Genomic DNA, 19,533 nt, shown 5'->3' on the forward strand with positions numbered 1-19,533 from the left:
AGGGACTTTGTGTAACCTGTGATTTTATGAAATCTCTTACGAAATCGTGAAATTAGTTTAAATTAGGATGGGTTAATAATGGTTAGGTTAATTTAGACTGCGGTTAAGATAGGCTGGGACAATCTGCAGTCGATAAAGTTTAGGTTAGACTAGGTTAGTTAGGTTAAGTTACTTTAGATGAACGATTAAAAACTTAGCATCTATCTGTATTAAATTTAACCTAACCTTACCTGACTAACCTTAACTTCGATTATCCTAGCGGGAACCTAACCTAACCATAGCCCAAGGTAACCTAACTAACCTAAACTTAGCCTCAACTATCCTACCCTAACCTAACCGGTCTAATTTCTCCTAACCCTAATTAGGCCATCCTAATTCGAACTCATTTCATGAATTCCATAAGGATTTCATAAAATCACTGGTTAAACATATCCCCTGAAACAAGTATATATAAAAGGTATTTATCTGGCCAGTATTCCTCTTCTCTAAGCCAGAAAAGTAGTTGCTATTTCATTTCCTAGACCCACTGGTGAAACAACAGCTGCTATCCCAGGGAGAGAAATTAGGTTAAAGATGGGAGAAACACCAGTATTAGTACATTTAATTTTCAGGGCAAATTTTCCTTGATATTGTCTGTCTTGTAGCGTATAGGCCCAACTACAACAGCAGATATGTCTCATCACATGCACAACATTCCCATAAAGCTATATGTTTCTTGTCATAATTGATTTAGAATAATTAGGTTTAGTTAATTTAGGTTGAGTTCAGTTGGTATAACATAGGAGGAAATCTGAGGAGATAAATTTGTAGTTCTGGACAACAAACCTTCTTCTAACCTACCAATATACTAAACTGGCCTATCATAGCCTTTGCTATCCAAATCTAACCTACTGTATTCAAAGCGTAATTGTGGGGAAACCTGTTGTGGGTGGATTTTCCGCTGCTGCCTATTGCTGTATTGGGCCTTTGCACCTCCAGGTTAGGTGCCATACCCTTAACACAATGAGGATTTTGTTTAATGCTCAAGGGATATTGTGGGAGAAAGGTAACTACAAAAAAAAATAATAATAAAAAAAAATAAAAACGTGCTAGCTAAACCAAAGTTAAACTCCCATAATCTTCATTCCTAACCACATACTTCACAGTACTCACGTAGCAACCACAGCAACAAAAAACAGTAGGTTATAACCTATAATGTTACAGGAAATCTGTGAAAAGTCCTTTTTTTAAATTCACTAGTCAATCTGTGAAATGGATTTTTAGACCAAGATGATTTTGGTTAGATTTCAGTCAGGTTTGGTTAAATATGGCTAGGTTGGATTAGATTAGATTAATTAAGATTATGGTTTCTGCAACTTACCATAACCTAGTCATAACTTTTATTAAACAGACCTATACTAACCAAACCTAACATTACTCTGATATTACCTACCCTAACCTAACCCTTCTAAAATATTGTAATTTAACCTCACCTACCTAGAACCTTCATTTATATTAATATAATCATTGTCAGCCCAACCTAAGTTAAAATCCATTTCTCAAACTGACTAGGGTTTTCATAAAATTACATTTTCCACACATCCCTGGAATAAAAAAATTTACCTGCAAACAGGCAACCTGACTTACTTTGGATCAGTAACTATTAGGATGAAAACTGAATATACCCAAATACTATTAACTGAAGTACTGCATTACCTTTAGCCTAAGCTGGTGGGTTAGGCTTATGCTAGGAGCGACTTATCCAGCAGAAACCACCCTGAAAAGTTAATATATTCCCGAATATAAATACCTATATGCATTGAGCAAACAACTGTAACATTACACACACGTTGGTGCAGCGTGAATTATGGCTGAATGTACTGAAGAAACAGCATTAAACAGCATGTGACTCTACTGCCGAGTTGACTACATCCACATACCACACATATTCCCCAGTTACGTCATTATTACTATAATATGATATCTTGCTACCCAGTAACTACTTTTCACGCAAACCATTCCACTCCAAATAAGGAAATGAGGCAGTAATTCATCTAAATACGAGCGAGGAGCACCACACATATCATCTACGAGTTGTTGTTGTCCAGGAAAGGTGTCTTTAGATCGCTAGGGCTCCCCGACCCTGCCGGTCCCATAAGAGGCTAACAAGCCATGTTTTCTAATATGGCCGCGCACAGCTGAGGTTTTGAGTATGCGCCTTTCATGAAAAGGCGATGTGTAATGGCGCCTTTGGCTCAAAAGGCGCCGTTAAACGTTTTGAGTATCCGGCCCCAGATTAGGCAACCCTACTTTGGGGACCAGGGGCCGGAAACTCAACACAAGCCTTTTACCACGGTGCCACTAAACGGAGCCTTTTTGTGCGGCAGGTCAAAGGCGCCGTTGGGGACACACCCGACTCCCACACTCAAACAATTTTACAGGCGCCTTTGGTGTGCCTTTCCGTGGAAAGGCAACTTTCCCTCAGAAGGCGCCGTTTGATACCCCAACCAATCACAGGAGCGTTATAAAATTACTCTTAGGAAGTGTCTGCCAATCGCAAAGCAGCATTTCCTCTCAGCTGACGGACGTAAACAAAACATTAAGTGAGGATGCAACGCAGTAGTGGGAATGGTGAATAAACATAAGCTGGGATTCAATCGCTCTAACTTCAAAGTTTTATGAGGGACCTATAACTCACTGCCCAAAATAAAGATACAGTCTATTCATGTGTGTACAGCACCTTCAGTAACACCTTACTTAAATATTTAGTGCACACATTATATGCAATATATATATATATATATATATACATATATATATATATATATATATATATATATATATATATATATACACAGGGACTTTGTGTAACCTGTGATTTTATGAAATCTCTTACGAAATCGTGAAATTAGTTTAAATTAGGATGGGTTAATAATGGTTAGGTTAATTTAGACTGCGGTTAAGATAGGCTGGGACAATCTGCAGTCGATAAAGTTTAGGTTAGACTAGGTTAGTTAGGTTAAGTTACTTTAGATGAACGATTAAAAACTTAGCATCTATCTGTATTAAATTTAACCTAACCTTACCTGACTAACCTTAACTTCGATTATCCTAGCGGGAACCTAACCTAACCATAGCCCAAGGTAACCTAACTAACCTAAACTTAGCCTCAACTATCCTACCCTAACCTAACCGGTCTAATTTCTCCTAACCCTAATTAGGCCATCCTAATTCGAACTCATTTCATGAATTCCATAAGGATTTCATAAAATCACTGGTTAAACATATCCCCTGAAACAAGTATATATAAAAGGTATTTATCTGGCCAGTATTCCTCTTCTCTAAGCCAGAAAAGTAGTTGCTATTTCATTTCCTAGACCCACTGGTGAAACAACAGCTGCTATCCCAGGGAGAGAAATTAGGTTAAAGATGGGAGAAACACCAGTATTAGTACATTTAATTTTCAGGGCAAATTTTCCTTGATATTGTCTGTCTTGTAGCGTATAGGCCCAACTACAACAGCAGATATGTCTCATCACATGCACAACATTCCCATAAAGCTATATGTTTCTTGTCATAATTAATTTAGAATAATTAGGTTTAGTTAATTTAGGTTGAGTTCAGTTGGTATAACATAGGAGGAAATCTGAGGAGATAAATTTGTAGTTCTGGACAACAAACCTTCTTCTAACCTACCAATATACTAAACTGGCCTATCATAGCCTTTGCTATCCAAATCTAACCTACTGTATTCAAAGCGTAATTGTGGGGAAACCTGTTGTGGGTGGATTTTCCGCTGCTGCCTATTGCTGTATTGGGCCTTTGCACCTCCAGGTTAGGTGCCATACCCTTAACACAATGAGGATTTTGTTTAATGCTCAAGGGATATTGTGGGGGAAAGGTAACTACAAAAAAAAATAATAATAAAAAAAAATAAAAACGTGCTAGCTAAACCAAAGTTAAACTCCCATAATCTTCATTCCTAACCACATACTTCACAGTACTCACGTAGCAACCACAGCAACAAAAAACAGTAGGTTATAACCTATAATGTTACAGGAAATCTGTGAAAAGTCCTTTTTTTAAATTCACTAGTCAATCTGTGAAATGGATTTTTAGACCAAGATGATTTTGGTTAGATTTCAGTCAGGTTTGGTTAAATATGGCTAGGTTGGATTAGATTAGATTAATTAAGATTATGGTTTCTGCAACTTACCATAACCTAGTCATAACTTTTATTAAACAGACCTATACTAACCAAACCTAACATTACTCTGATATTACCTACCCTAACCTAACCCTTCTAAAATATTGTAATTTAACCTCACCTACCTAGAACCTTCATTTATATTAATATAATCATTGTCAGCCCAACCTAAGTTAAAATCCATTTCTCAAACTGACTAGGGTTTTCATAAAATTACATTTTCCACACATCCCTGGAATAAAAAAATTTACCTGCAAACAGGCAACCTGACTTACTTTGGATCAGTAACTATTAGGATGAAAACTGAATATACCCAAATACTATTAACTGAAGTACTGCATTACCTTTAGCCTAAGCTGGTGGGTTAGGCTTATGCTAGGAGCGACTTATCCAGCAGAAACCACCCTGAAAAGTTAATATATTCCGGAATATAAATACCTATATGCATTGAGCAAACAACTGTAACATTACACACACGTTGGTGCAGCGTGAATTATGGCTGAATGTACTGAAGAAACAGCATTAAACAGTATGTGACTCTACTGCCGAGTTGACTACATCCACATACCACACATATTCCCCAGTTACGTCATTATTACTATAATATGATATCTTGCTACCCAGTAACTACTTTTGACGCAAACCATTCCACTCCAAATAAGGAAATGAGGCAGTAATTCATCTAAATACGAGCGAGGAGCATCACACACACCATCCACGACTTGTTGATGTTGTCCAGGAAAGGCACCTTTTGATCGCTAAGGCTCCCCCGCAGGGCTCTCAGTTCTTGTTCGCGGAATTTCCTTGGAAAGCTGTTAAAATTTCTCTAAATTTGATCATATTTCCTCAGATAGTAAATCGAACGTATAAAATTATTGAGCAGGCCAAAACTCTTGAACAAAGACATAATAGCATCACTTTTACTTGCAGACATAAAATAAAATACAATGACCACACATTGATAAGTTTTGCAGTTAATACATGCTATACAAAATACTGCAAATCGTCCGATTCGATAACTGCCATAACTCACAATCAAATAAAAAATTCCAGATGCATAATAACCAAACTTATAAATCTTAATTGTAAATAATTTTTAATGAATTATCTTTTTTTTTCGCCAACCCGTGGTAGCGATATAACCAAAAAAAAAAAAAAAAAAAAAAAATCAAAGACATCATATAGCCTTCCCCTGACAGTTGATTGTTAGCTTCTTTTTGTGTGTGTGTGTGTCCGACTCTGGGCAAAGGCTTGAGGGCCTATATCTCGGGGGCAGTAGCCTGTCCCAGGGCCCAGTAGTCCTCCTACACCTCCTCATGTCACCACTTCTGCGCTAACACCCACCGTCCATATTGAATACGTGCTAGGACTGTCTCATGCAGGACTGGTGTATTGATAGCGGGGGTATTTTTACGACATGTTGGCGGGTCTTCTGGTAGATCAGGAAAGTCTGTTTTTTTATGAAATTCAAATCCTTAAACTGTTCCCTGCCCCAGCCGGGATTCGAACCTGGGTCCATCAGGACTGTAGGCCGCCTCTCTACCGATTCAGCCACCGCTTACTCTGCTTTTCTCGAAAAATGGTTAAAAATCCTCAGATATTTCAAGTAAATTCCATCAAATTTCTTCAGATTTTCTTTAAAACCCCGTATCCTTAAAAATTTTTTCATATAACCTTAGGTTTCTCAATCTAAGGAAATTTCCTTAAAACTGAGAGCCCTGCTCCCCCGACCCTGCCGGTCCCATAAGGCGCTAACGAGCCATGTTTTCCAATATGGCCGCAACCAGCCGAGGTTTTGAGTAGCCTATGCGCCTTTCACGAAAAGGCGATGTGTAATGGCGCCTTTGGCACAAAAGGCGTCGTTAAATGTTTTGAGTATCCGGCCCCTGGGATTTCGGGGTATTGGGTGGGGAAAAATGGCAAAAACAAGCATTTGGGGGATAAATATATTCAAAATCAATTTAGTCGTACCAAAATACACCAGAAAACATAATGATATAACCCACATTCAGGCCACTGAACCCAACTTGACCAAACTTAACCTAACCTGGAGTAAAGCAAACCTGCGTCCTTACCTATCCTAACCAGCAGGTGCGAAGTAAATATTGAACAGAAAAAAATAAAATGGATCCTTACCCAACCTAATTAGCTGCAGGTACATAATGAATATTAACCTGAAAAAAACACATACCTAATTCTCACCCACCTGCAGGTGCAAATGTTTAATTTACTAACCTCGTTGGTGCAATGGCCCACAAATGGATAATCAGTTAGAAAGATCCAGGTCTTACTTCTCTTCTAATAGTCACAGTACCACAAATGACTTCTCTCTCATTGATGAGAGACTAGCCTTTTTAATTCTCAGAACAGGTGTCACTGCCAAGGCTCAGTTAATATGAAAAAGATTCTCAGTGGTGCCATGTTGAAAGAGTTAATATGATTGGTCATAAAAAAAAAAAAAAAGTATATCAAAGATGGCTGTCAAATGCTTCACAGTCATTAGCTGATACATTGTTAACATAGACACAAGTATGGAGGATATTGTAAGTTAGTGTGAAATATCATCTCCTTTAAAAAAATAGCAATCTCTTGAACCAAACTCGCGCACCAATTATATAGGTGAGAATCATTGAAGTCTCGGCAATAAACATCAGAACATCGTATCAGCATACTAGAAGAATAATGGTATGAGCTTGTACAATTATACCACGTGTTCTATTATTTGATGAGAACACACGTTTCTGCCTTATTATTTTGCTTTAACTGCTGTAAATGCATGATGTGTCGCTGGTTTTGACTTACAAGGAAAACATTGTTGAATAAAAATATATTAGACATTGTCTGTCATTAAGTTTTTTACTCAAAAACTTTTTGTTTTCTGGTAGTCTTCTTAATGTTTCCGAATCTCCGGTACCTGGAACTCCTGGCTTGATATGACCAGCCAAGGCGTAGGCTATTCATAGGGTTATAACTGACTGCATGAACCCCTTTAAAGCTATGTCAGACACTGAATTTTTCCTGCGGTACAGATTCACCAAAGATCATATGCATACTCTTATACGTAGTATTCAAGAACAATTGTCAGTCTTTAATGATAAAAGAGGTAACAACTGGTAACATTAAGAGATTATATTGTATGTGATTTTTAGAAACTCATAGCTACACGGTTTTATAAATATTAAGATTTTAAATTTTTGAAACTAAAATTTTAAGCTTCAAGATTTTAACATTTTTATTTTGTTTATTTTTAAATTCACAATATTACATACCTATTACTTTTCTTGTTATAAACTTCCTCTTCTTTTTGGATAGGTTGCCCAGTTCCACCACACATACAGGTTCTCATAGCAGTTAGATGCATGGCAATTGGCAGTCATCAAATAAATGTCGCAGACTGTTTTGATGTTTCACAAATATGTGTGAGTCACTGTCTTGCTAGAGTGGCAAAGGCCATAGCGAGGATGAGCCAGGACATCACCCAATTTCCCTCGTTCAGGGAAATTCTTGAAAACATGCGAGCTTTCAAGAGCACTGGTAACATGCCTGGTGTGTTAGGTTGCATTGACTGTACACACATATATGTAAGAAGGCCTTCAGTCCGCCAGCCTGAAGTTTTTCGTTGTAGAAAGGGATTCTGTTCTTTGAACATTCAGGCTGTATGTGGACCACAACTTCAATTTTTTAATATTGTTGCAAAGTGGCAAGGTAGTGTCCATAACAGCAGGATCTTTGAAAACCTTAGATTATGTCAAGAACTGGAAGACAGCCTCTATCCTGGACATCTTCTTGGTGATAATGGTTATCCCTGCCATAACTGCTTGCTGACACCACTTCTGAAATCCCAAGAGGACGAGGAAGAACGGTACAATGTATCACATGTTCGAATAAGAAACACAGTGGAGCGTGCCTTTCGAGTACTTAAAAGGCAGTTTTCATGCCTTGGCAAATCAATGCAGACAAGTCTTGACACAAAGAAAATCATCATTGTAGCAGCTGCAGTGCTCCACAATCCTGCCATTGAATACAGGGTGCCTCCTGTGGATTTACTACTTAGTGAAGAATATCCTGTTGAAGCAGAGCAACTGCAAGGAAATCCTGAAGACAACAGGAACATCCTAGGGCGAGTTAAGAGACTTCAAATCATTCTAGATTATTTTTATTTTTTTCTTCTGAAAGGACAGAACGCCAAATCTCTCCCTCTGCTGACATAAATTCATTTTGTTTTTCAGGTTACCAACTCTTTACAAACTTCCGCAACAAGGGTGGCACCTGAATTTCCTGTTGCCACTAATTTTGAAATTCACTGCAGATAATTTTGATTCTTCAATATATAAACTATCTAAATATTACCAATATATCTGTATAGTTTATCGCTTTCCTAATGCTTCTTCAGAACCCAGTGTATTTGACTATCCACAGCTGACTAACCTTAACCTTACCCCTACCATTGAAATGACTGCTTTGGGACATTTTAACGTCCAGAATGTAGAATGGTTATTGCATTCTGCCAGGGCTGATGATACTGGTCTACAATGCGAGCTGTGTGCAGAATCGTTTAATCACGCAGTTGGCAAGACAACTGTTCCCTGCGTTCTAAACTCCCTTGCTATGGACTAACGTCTTTTGTTCCTTTGATTTCTTCATATCTTAGTGACAGGAAAATAGGAGTAAAAGTAGATGATGTATAGTCCAATTTTCACTCAATTAACGCTGGTGTGCCACAGGGGTCAGTTCTGGTGCCAACCCTATTCCTGGTTCATATTAGTGATCTCTTATCTGTCACCCACAATCCCATCCACTCATACTCAGATGACTCAACACTACATCGTTCATTCACTCTCAGATACCCATTTACAAAGTCTAATATCTCTACCTCTCAACTCAGTACAGCCATCTCCATAAATCAAGACCTATCTATGATCAGTGAATGGGGCCAAAACAACCTTGTCTCATTTAATGCTAGTAAAACTAAATATATACAACTTACTAATAGACTGAAATTGCCAGATTCGTACATTACCTTCATTGCTACTAAAATTCCCATCTCCAAAAGTATTGAAATTCTTGGTGTCTCACTTAACCTGCCATGTGCAGGCTATTTTTAGCCCTGTGGATCACCCCAGTGGCGGCCATTTTCGACCTTTTTTTTTTTTTTTTGGCTAAAATGATAGATTTTGATGTGGAAACAACAAATTTTGCCATTAAAATTCTCACCGAGGCTTGGAAATGAGTTTTATTGAGTCCTCCATGCTCGTGTACAGATATAGCCACTCTCACGCTCACTACATACATGAAGCTGTTTTCTATGTAAGGTATACTCAGGTATTTATGCTGGGAAGGTATAGCAATGTTCAGTACACTTTTCTGACTAGCCTACTTATTACTTCAGTATCTATCACAATTCAAGTGTCTTTCTCACTGTGAGTGCATTATCTTACACTTACTTGAAGATAGGTACAATTTGACTTCATTATGTACAGTCCTGGCATTTACAAGAAGGTATTTACAACTTGACTTCACCATATAGTCCTTACAATTACAAGAAAATATTTACAGAATGCCATCACTATATACAGCACTCCGTGAGGCACACAGGCAGAGTGAGGCAAAGCGAGCGTGAGAGGGGGAGTGAGTGAGTGTATGGCCTTGACAGCCTGGGGTATGGTAGAGGAACAGTTACCTTACATGCCTGCCAGTTTTTACCCGCAAATCTTGAAAAATGTGGTCACAGAGAAGTTTTATATTTTAAACCATTTTAAAATGATACTGGCACTGGCCATGAAATTTCGTCAGACCGTAGAAAGGCACTGGCACGCAGTGGGTTAACAATTCCCTCAGCTGGACCTCTCATGTTAGATCACTTGCTAAAACCGCCTAAAATAAACTTGGATTATTGTACAGAGTCCGTAACTTCTTCATTGAGAGCAGTTGGCTATAATTTATACTGTAAGTCATGTGCGCTCTCAGCTTGAATATTGCTCATTCTTGTGGAATGGACATGAAGAGGTTGCATTAAAACAACTAGGCAAAATTCAAAACAAAGCTCTTAGAATTATTAACAACCCTGCCATTACAAGTAAACTACCTCCCTTGCAAGTAAGGAATGTTGCCTCCCTTGCATTATTTTACAGATAGTTTTAGGGCAAATGCTCAGATGAAGTTGCATCCATGGTGCCACCTTGCCATGCCTTCCCTCGTGCTACACGGGCATCTGGTAGCACTCATGACTGGAATGTCACTTAGCCATATCGCAGAGCTTCTGCCTATCAGAATTCTTTCATTCCCAGAACTGCATCTCTGGAACTCACTTCCCCAGAGTTGTTTCCCTCCAAATTTCAACCCACACCTGTTCAAGTATGTTACAGATATTTTATAAGCAGACAACACCAGTAATCTGGTGTATGGATTAGTTTTTTTTTTTTATTCCTTTGTTTTTCCTTCCTCCGTTCTGTGAAAAAAAAAAAAAAACAATACCAGATGATCCTGACGATAATGCCTATTTCTTGGACCTGTTCCTGACAAATAATCCAAATAAACATAGGATAGAAGTAATTTCACCACTTGGATCCTCCGATCACAATCTCATCAAAGCCTTATTAGTCAGTCCTCCCATACTTCCCTATTCTAAACCTGTCAGAGTGACCACTTGATAGGGCAGACTGGGATAGATTTAGAAATTATCTTGCGTCCATGGCAGTCTTTCTTTTCCATTGACATAAATTCTATCCAGTCCCACAGTCAGGACTTAACACAAGCTGGTATGGAAGTGTTTATCCAGTCAAGAATTCACATAAAGATCAGACTCCCCAAAATGGTTTGACAGCAGTTGTGCCAGAGCAATGACCCAGAAGTCCTTAGCATATAACTCTTGCTTCAAATAAAAAACTTCTCAGTTCCATAGTCAGTTTAAAATTGCAAGAAACCATGCAAAAGCAGTACAAAATCTTGCTAAATCAAACTTTCGTTACAACCAAGCTTCCAAACTATTAAATAATTCTATTGACAGTAGAATATTGTGGTCAACTCAGTTCTTTCAATAATAACTTCAGCAAGTCATCACCCATTCTCCCACTAAAATCTTCAGATGGTAACACTATAAATGACCCACGTAGCAAAGCGAACATCCTTGCCAGTACATTTGTCAGAATTTTACCTTGGAGGAAGTCAACCAGAACGTCCCTGTATTGGAACTTGACTCCCGAAATATCTCCGCTGAAGATACTGACTAGATACGTGAAATCCATTCTAGACAATTTATCAACCAACAAAGCTCCAGGTGCAGATGGGATTCCTCCAGTTGTTTTTAAAAAGTGTTCCCCAGAACTTGCTCCTGTTCTAAATTATGTAGACTATACATACAAACTTCTTCATTTCCACATTTTGGAAGGTAGCCAATATCAACCCAATTATGAAGAAAGGAAGTTTATCTGTCTCCTCTGATTGCAGACCAATTGCTATCACATCTTCTCTTTGTAAAGTGTTTGAGTGTAATTAATAGGCGCATAGTTAAACATCTTAGGTTCAACTTCTGCCTATCAGAATTCTTCTGTTCTCCTAATTGCATCTCATTTGAACTTGCTTCTCCAAAGTGGTTTCCCCCCAAACTTCAGCCTACGGCTGTTCAAGCCCAACTGTTACAGAATTTTTTTATGAGTGAAGGACATCTACAATCTGGGGTATAGATTATTTTTTTCTATTTATATGTTTTTCCTTCCTCTGTTCTGTTAAGAAAAAAAAAAAATACTTTTCAACTGTCTACTGTATTTATCAGTGAATAACTGTTTTTAGTCTGAAGGAATTTCACTGAACTCGTTCCGAGACATATACAAACTTTTACTGCATTTTTTGATACATTGGACCCAACTAATGAAAATAAAAAAGTGCACCCAGTTGGCACAATTGAGCATTTGGTTATATGGGCCGAATCCAAAATGGCCACCCAAAAAAATTAAAAAATACAATTTTTGATTACTATTGTCACTAGTTATACTATTATTACATTATTTAATTATAGACATATTTCATACCACGTTGAGTACACCGCTTCCCGTCCGATCAGCGAAGTTAAGCAACGTTGGGTCTGGTTAGTACTTGGATGGGTGACCGCCTGGGAACACCAGATGCTGTTGGCATAACGTTCTCCCTACGTGTCAAGTGAGGTTGGTGGAGGATTAGAGCCCCTCCCTGTAAAACAATTAACTCTGAGCCCTTGTCCACCCCGTTTGGGATACATGGCGTCTGGCAATGAATGAAATGAAATGAACATATTTCAAGAAATTCTAGGCATAACAAAGTATATTATATATGTGTATAATGTGAAAAGAAAAATTACTCAATTAATTATAATTGCTTAAAAAAAGGTACCAAATGTGATTACCGTACCCTGTTAGACTATCACCAGGTATTACCACAATATTTCATTTTCTTAACAAACTATACAGGAAAAGGATGGAGAATTAGGTCTTTTTGTCAATAAGCATTTTTAAATATTTAACATGTCTCTTCCAGCAAACATGATTAAACCATAATCTTTTTCACAACTAAAATGTTCATATCCCTTATATCAGAATGTTAGACCAATTATGCCCTTCAAAATTGATCAAAATGCTTTACATCAAAAATATATGTTGCTTATAAATATAAAAACACTGATAAACTAAACATATCTACAATTAATATATTGTGTCAGATGAAGAAGAGGACTTCTTCATCTGACACTCCTTATTTACTTTGAGGATTGTAGCAGCCATTTCCATGGCAAGCACAAAAGAGTGAGCAAGAAAGTTGTGCTGCAGCACAACTGCAACAGGGAGTTGAACATGGGTATTCTGGTGCCAACATCGTTTCCCATGACGAGTTGTAGTTGCACACTATTGTAACATATTACATACAAAGTTGTTTATTCATAATTAACAATGTGTAATATAGTGTGAATGATAAGCAACCAAACACCATTTCACTGTAAAGTGAGGGACGTACTTACTCTGGGCTCTCTCTGTGTCGCAATTGTATCTTTCTGTGGCCAATAAAGAGAGATTTAATCTGCTCAGTTTCAGTTCGCCTGCACACGCTACCTTTACAATTCCTTCAACAGGATTCTACACCGATTCCCACCGTCTCCAGTGTGTGAGAAGACATTTTGGTGGAGAGTGTCAGCCAGAAGTGACTTCGACTAGGCGCATCGTTATTAACCTTGCATGGAACAGTGAGGTCACGTCTAAGCTGATATATAATTGATGATCAGCTGTGGGGTTCTGATAAGCTGATATATTAGTGACAAGTTGAAGGATCCATACAAACCGACACATAATATTGGTCACAGTGGCGGGATTCCTGCCAGCTGATACATAAAATTGGTGACAGTGGTGGAACGACATGCACAATATTGGTGTTCAGTGCTGGGATACGAAAAGGTGCTAAAGGGATTTGTACAATGAAAAACCCTTGCAACCGCTTGTGATCCTGCAAGTGAAACAGAAAATCTTACTCTCCTGTTGCAAAGGGACTAATTGCGGAGCGGGTAAGTGAAGCAAATAGAGTAATCTCATTCTCTATCTCTGCCTGGCGAAATATCTCTACCCTCAAGTGCGAACTGGCAATCATCTCCCTCTTGTCACCAAGGCCAGTGTGGTGAAGGGTGGTATCGTCTAGACACATCTGGCAACTCTGGACGTGGAGGCTGGAGTGAGGTAGGGCGAGTGTGCGGTGTGTGATGGGCTGTGTGTGGCGCGCTGTGGCACCTGGCAGTTACCTGAGGACCAGCGGGGGGAGAGGATCGTCATGTGGTTGGAGAAGAAACCTTGCGGAGTGTGTGGACTTGCAGTTCGAATCTACCGGGAACTTCAGCATCATATGACACCTAGGTAATGTACATGCACAATGAACCTTCAGCCACTTTTTAAGCAGCACATGTCAGTTAGGTAATGTGTTTGAAAATAAAGGTTTCTCAGTTTCACCTAAATAGATACATTTTCTATACATCTTGTCTGTGTCCCATTCTCTATTGCTAAAAGCCATAACTAATCTATTTGTGTCAGTTTAATTTGTCTTGTGACTGGGAAGAGAATAAATTCTGACAATGTTAGATGGATACAGTGAAGTAGGGACGAAAATTAAGGGGAGATTCAGACAAACAAACCACAACAGAAAGTGAATCAGACTCAAAATTTTGTGAGTGGATTGAGACTTTCGACCGAGACTTTATAAGAGTATTCAAACTCTACAGAGTGAAGGACATCTTGGGGCTGAAGATAGGACACTTCTGAGGAACTGGATAGTGGGGACTTGAACACTTTATATTTGAGTTCTGGTCGTTCGTATTCAACAGTTCCTGAAAGTTCGGTTAGGTCCAAAATGGCCACTAGTCTTGCTAATGAGGGTACTCCTAGTGAAGAGACTCTGAATGTTGAACAGGCTACAACAGCACCCTTGGCATCTCAACCAGATACTCAAGGTCCAATAATCTCTGATATTAATGCAACCACTCACATACTCACTTATACCTCAGGCATGTTCAGTTCACCATTAACCTTTGGATAGCAAGGACAAAACCATTTATTTGCTAATGTTCCTTATGCTAATCCATGGGGCATGAATACTAACAGTATGAAATGCAAACCCAGGATATTTGTGCTAATCTATGGGGCATGAATACTAGAAATTATCTTGCTGATGTTCCATGGCAGTCTTTCTTCTCTAGTGATCCCAATTCTACCCAGTCCCACATTTGCGACTTAATACTAGCTGGTATGGATTTATTCATACCAAGTCAACAATTCACTAAAAGATCAAACTCTCCAAAATGGTTTGATGGCAATTGTGCCAGAGCAACAGCCCAAAAGTCATTAGCATATAACTCTTACTTAAAATCAAAAACATCTGAATCACTCTCCCAATTTAAAATTGCTAGAAATCATGCAAAAGCTGTATTAAATCTATCTAACTCAAACTTTCTTCAAAAGCAAGCATCAAAACTACTTAACAACCCTAATGACAATAGAATATTCTGGTCAACTCTTAATTCTTTCAATAATAACTTTAACAAGTCATCTTCCATTCCCCCACTAAAATCTTCAGATGGCAATATTACAAATGACCCACGTGGGAAAGCAGATATCTTGCTAGTACCTTTGCCAGAAATTCTACCATAGATGATACCAGCCAGAATGTCTCAGTACTGGAATTTGACTCTCCCGAAATTGCTCCACTTAAAATACAGACAAGATACGTAAAATCCATCCTAGACAATTTCCTACCAACAAAGCTCCAGGCCCAGATGGAATTCCGCCAATTGTTTTGAAAAAGTGTTCCCCTGAACTTGCCTCTGTCCTAGCTAAATTATTCAGACTATGCATACGTACTTCTTTATTCCCAAATTCATGGAAAACCAATATCCACCCAGTTCCGAAGAAAGAGAGTTCGTCTGACCCCTCCAATTACAGACCAATAGCTGTCACATCTTCTCTTGGTAAGGTATTTGAAACTTTAATTAATAAGCATATTGTTAAACATCTTGAATCCAACAACTTAATTAGTGATAGACAATACGGTTTTCGCCACGAAAGATCCACCATTGACATACTCAGTCTCTTAACTCATACCATCCATCAATCAATTGATCTTTTTGGAGAAACTCATGCAGTAGCTCTTGATATCTCTAAAGCTTTCGACAGAGTACGGCACCGTTCCCTGCTGTCCAAACTCCCTTGCTATGGACTAACGTCTTTTGTTCCTTTGATTTCTTCTTATCTTAGTGACAGGAAAATAAGAGTAAAAGTAGATGATGTATATTCGAATTTTCACTCAATTAACGCCGGCGTGCCGCAGGGATCAGTTCTGGCGCCAACCCTATTTCTGGTTCATATTAATGATCTCTTATCTGTCACTCACAATCCCATTCACTCATATGCAGATGACTCAACACTACATAGTTCATTCACACTCAGACATCCATTTACAAAGTCTAATATCTCTACCTCTCAACTCATTACAGCCATCTCCATAAATCAAGATTTATCTACAATCAGTGAATGGGGACAAAACAACCTTGTCTCTTTTAATGCTAGTAAAACTAAATATATACAGTTTACTAATAGACAGATATTGCCAGATTCGTACATTACCTTCAGTGCTACTAATATTCCCATCTCCAAAAGTATTGAAATTCTTGGTGTCTCACTTAACAGTGCCCTCAGCTGGACCTCTCATGTCAGATCACTTGCTAAAACTGCCTCAAAGAAACTTGGATTATGGTACAGAGTCCGTAACTTCTTCGCCGATGAGCGGTTGGCTATAATTTATATGAGTCATGTGCGCTCTCAGCTTGAATATTGCTCACCCTTGTGGAATGGTTGTGGAGAGGTTGCATTAAGACAACTAGACAAAATTCAGAATAAAGCTGTTAGAATCATTAACAACCCTGCCATTACATATAAACTACCTCCCCTGCAAGTAAGAAGGAAAGTTGCCTCCCTTGCATTATTTTACAGATATTTTTTTGGCAAATGCTCAGACGAAGTTGCGTCCATGGTGCCACCTCTCCATGCCTTCCCTCGTGCTACACGGGCATCTGGTAGCGCTCATGACTGGAATGTCACTCAACCATATTGCAGAACTTCTGCCTATCAGAGGTCTTTCATCCCCTGAACTGCATCTCTCTGGAACTCGCTTCCCCAGAGTTGTTTTCCTCCAAATTTCAACCCACAACTGTTCAAGTCTAACTGTTACAGATATTTTATGAACAAAGGACACCAGTAATCTGGTGTATGGATTATTTTTTTTTACCCATTTGTTTTTCCTTCCTCCGTTCTGTTATTAATAAAAAAAAAAAAAAAAACAGTATGGGTATGCAAACCCAGGATCTTAATGCTATCCATGGGGCATGAATACTAACAGTAATGGCATGCTAACTCAGGTGAATCTTCCTTCTGCATGGCATGAACCTAATATGGCAACCATTTATCTTAACCAGGCCAAGGCTAAAAAGCCAAAGGTACAACGATGGTGTGTTATCCATGGGCGGTGTCCTCATTCTTCAGACTATTGCCCAATTGTTCTTGCCAATTGGCAAAAACTGGGCAACCAGGTTAATTCGGGAAAAGTTCAGGACCATACACAGAAGTAAATAAAATCGTACAGTCCACCGATGCGTGTGTGGCTGCTATTAAAAAGGTGGATTTGCTCTCGATACCTTGGATAATAGGGAAAGGCCAGGTGTCTTTGATAGTGGACACCGGGGCATGTGCAAATATTATTTCCAGTAAAGTGCTAGAGAGGCTGAAGTATGAAATGCCTCGAGCTAATTGGACGTTGTCAGCACCTTATGTGATCTTGAGAGATGCAGCAGGGAGTAAAATGAAGATCGTAAGCCAGGTACCGTTGACACTGAGGGCAGATAAATGATCTGTGTTACGTGCTACATTTTATGTGGTTGAGGATTTCCCTCTGCCAGCTGATGGGTTATTGGGCTTTGAATCCATGGAGGAGTATAACGTGATTATACACCCTGGGAGACATTCTATTTCTTTTAATGGAAAGGAGTTTGTAGGCCTTAATCCCTCAGCAACACAAGCTGGAACTGGCATCCAATCAGGAACCGTTCAACCAGTTGTGACCCCGACAAGTGAAGCATCAAGGGAGTCCCTGGACGCACACGAAACAGACGGTATGGATTGGAAGCAAGTGAGGACTATAGTGAGTGGGAATCACCACTTACCCAGTCGAACTGTCTGCAAAATTCCTGTCCGAGTACCTGATATGTTGGAGGGAACTGATGTGGCACGTTTACCAGAGACCGTAAAACATAAGGCATTGTCGCTGGAGACCACCCTGATTAGTGTCAGATCAGACCAGAAGATGCCCCTCTTCATCGCAAGTATGAGTGGTGGTGGAGTTAAGCTGATGGTTGTTATATAGGCGATTTGATGTCCTATGGTGCCCCTGTAAAGGAAGTCAATGACATACCAGTGATCTCTCCCGTAGTCACATCACAAACAACAACTCAGTCGGAACCTACATGTCTTGGGAGAGGAAAGCTGCTAGAACAATACATGAAGGTAACAGATAATGTTGCTCATAAAACGCGGTTGCTAGCATTTCTTAACCCCTTAACCGCGGGTGTCGTTCCAGAATGACATAGCAAAAACTGGACCAAACCGCGGGTGTCATTCTGGAATGTTTGTGAATATTTTGAATACAGCGCGTTTTTCCGCGCGCCAATTGTTTCAAGGGAGAGTAGCTATTAAGTTCTTTCACTCCAGACAACCCCCACCTCCCTCCTCCCACCCCCCGGGCCCCCACCTCCCACCCCCTGGACCCCCCACCCCTGTTCTGGTGTCAACATCTTTTTCCATATGAAGTTGTAGTATCACACATTTTACATAATAATTTTTAAAGCTGTTTAGTCATAATTAACAGTGTGTAATGAAGTGTGAATGATGAACAACCAAATATCATTTCGCTGTTAGCTGTGGTATAGGAAGAAGGTGGATGGCAGACCACAAGGGCCACCCTGTTTCAATTATAAAATGAAGGTTAGGAGAAGTGATAAGATATCCGAATAGTGCATAAGTGTAAAGTCCTGGGGAACCATTTATTATGTTGGTATATGTGAATGTACTTAATGCCATTTTATAGAGGTGTATAATGTGCTAGTAGAGTTGTCATTTATCTCTACGTTTTGCATAAGCCCAGAGTATATGTAATGCTCGGCACCTCACTTTTTAGCTGACCTCAGCACCGCGCCCTAGTCCGCTCGGTGACTGTACAGCGTCAGAGGCCGTTTTACAGTTTTAAAGGGAGGTTGTGTCGCTCTCACATATCTCTCGGGTCGCAGTTATATTATTCTGTACCCAATAAAGAGAGATTTAATCTGCTCATTTCTGTCACCTTACGCTACCACTTAATAACAGACCAGCTTCCACCTTCTGGTGGCAGAGGACCTTTGGTGGGAAGTGTCGGGCAGTGACGGCGAGTAGCTGACGTGTACTACAGACAGTGTCGTCGATCCAACACGGTGGTCTAGTTATACTATACAGCAGAACACTTAAAATGTAGTCAACTGCTACTCCATAACGGCTACATTATTTTATTGGTGCTAGCGGTGGCTCGATATTTAGTGCTAGCCGTGTACCTATACATTAAATTGGTGGCCAGCAGTGCGACGATACATTTTATTGGTGCTAGCGGTGGCACGATATTTAGTGCTAGCCGTGTACCGATACATTAAATTGGTGGCAGCGGTGGGATACGATACGTCCTAAAGGGATGCTGTGAACCAGTAACCCTTGCAATCGCTCGTTCCTGAAGGTGAAACAGAAAATCTTACTCTACTGTTGTAAAGGGACTAA

At 39.3% G+C, this 19,533-nt stretch overlaps 1 pseudogene; it reads left to right on the forward strand.

Annotated features, from left to right (window-relative positions):
- Positions 1-12,199: 12,199 nt before the first annotated feature.
- Positions 12,200-12,318, forward strand: LOC145392545 (5S ribosomal RNA; annotated as a pseudogene).
- Positions 12,319-19,533: the final 7,215 nt, after the last annotated feature.

Source organism: Coenobita brevimanus, chromosome 22, assembly GCF_032717465.1.
Source record: "Coenobita brevimanus isolate Jiangsu-jjx chromosome 22, ASM3271746v2, whole genome shotgun sequence".
Taxonomy (NCBI): Eukaryota; Metazoa; Arthropoda; class Malacostraca; order Decapoda; family Coenobitidae; genus Coenobita; species Coenobita brevimanus.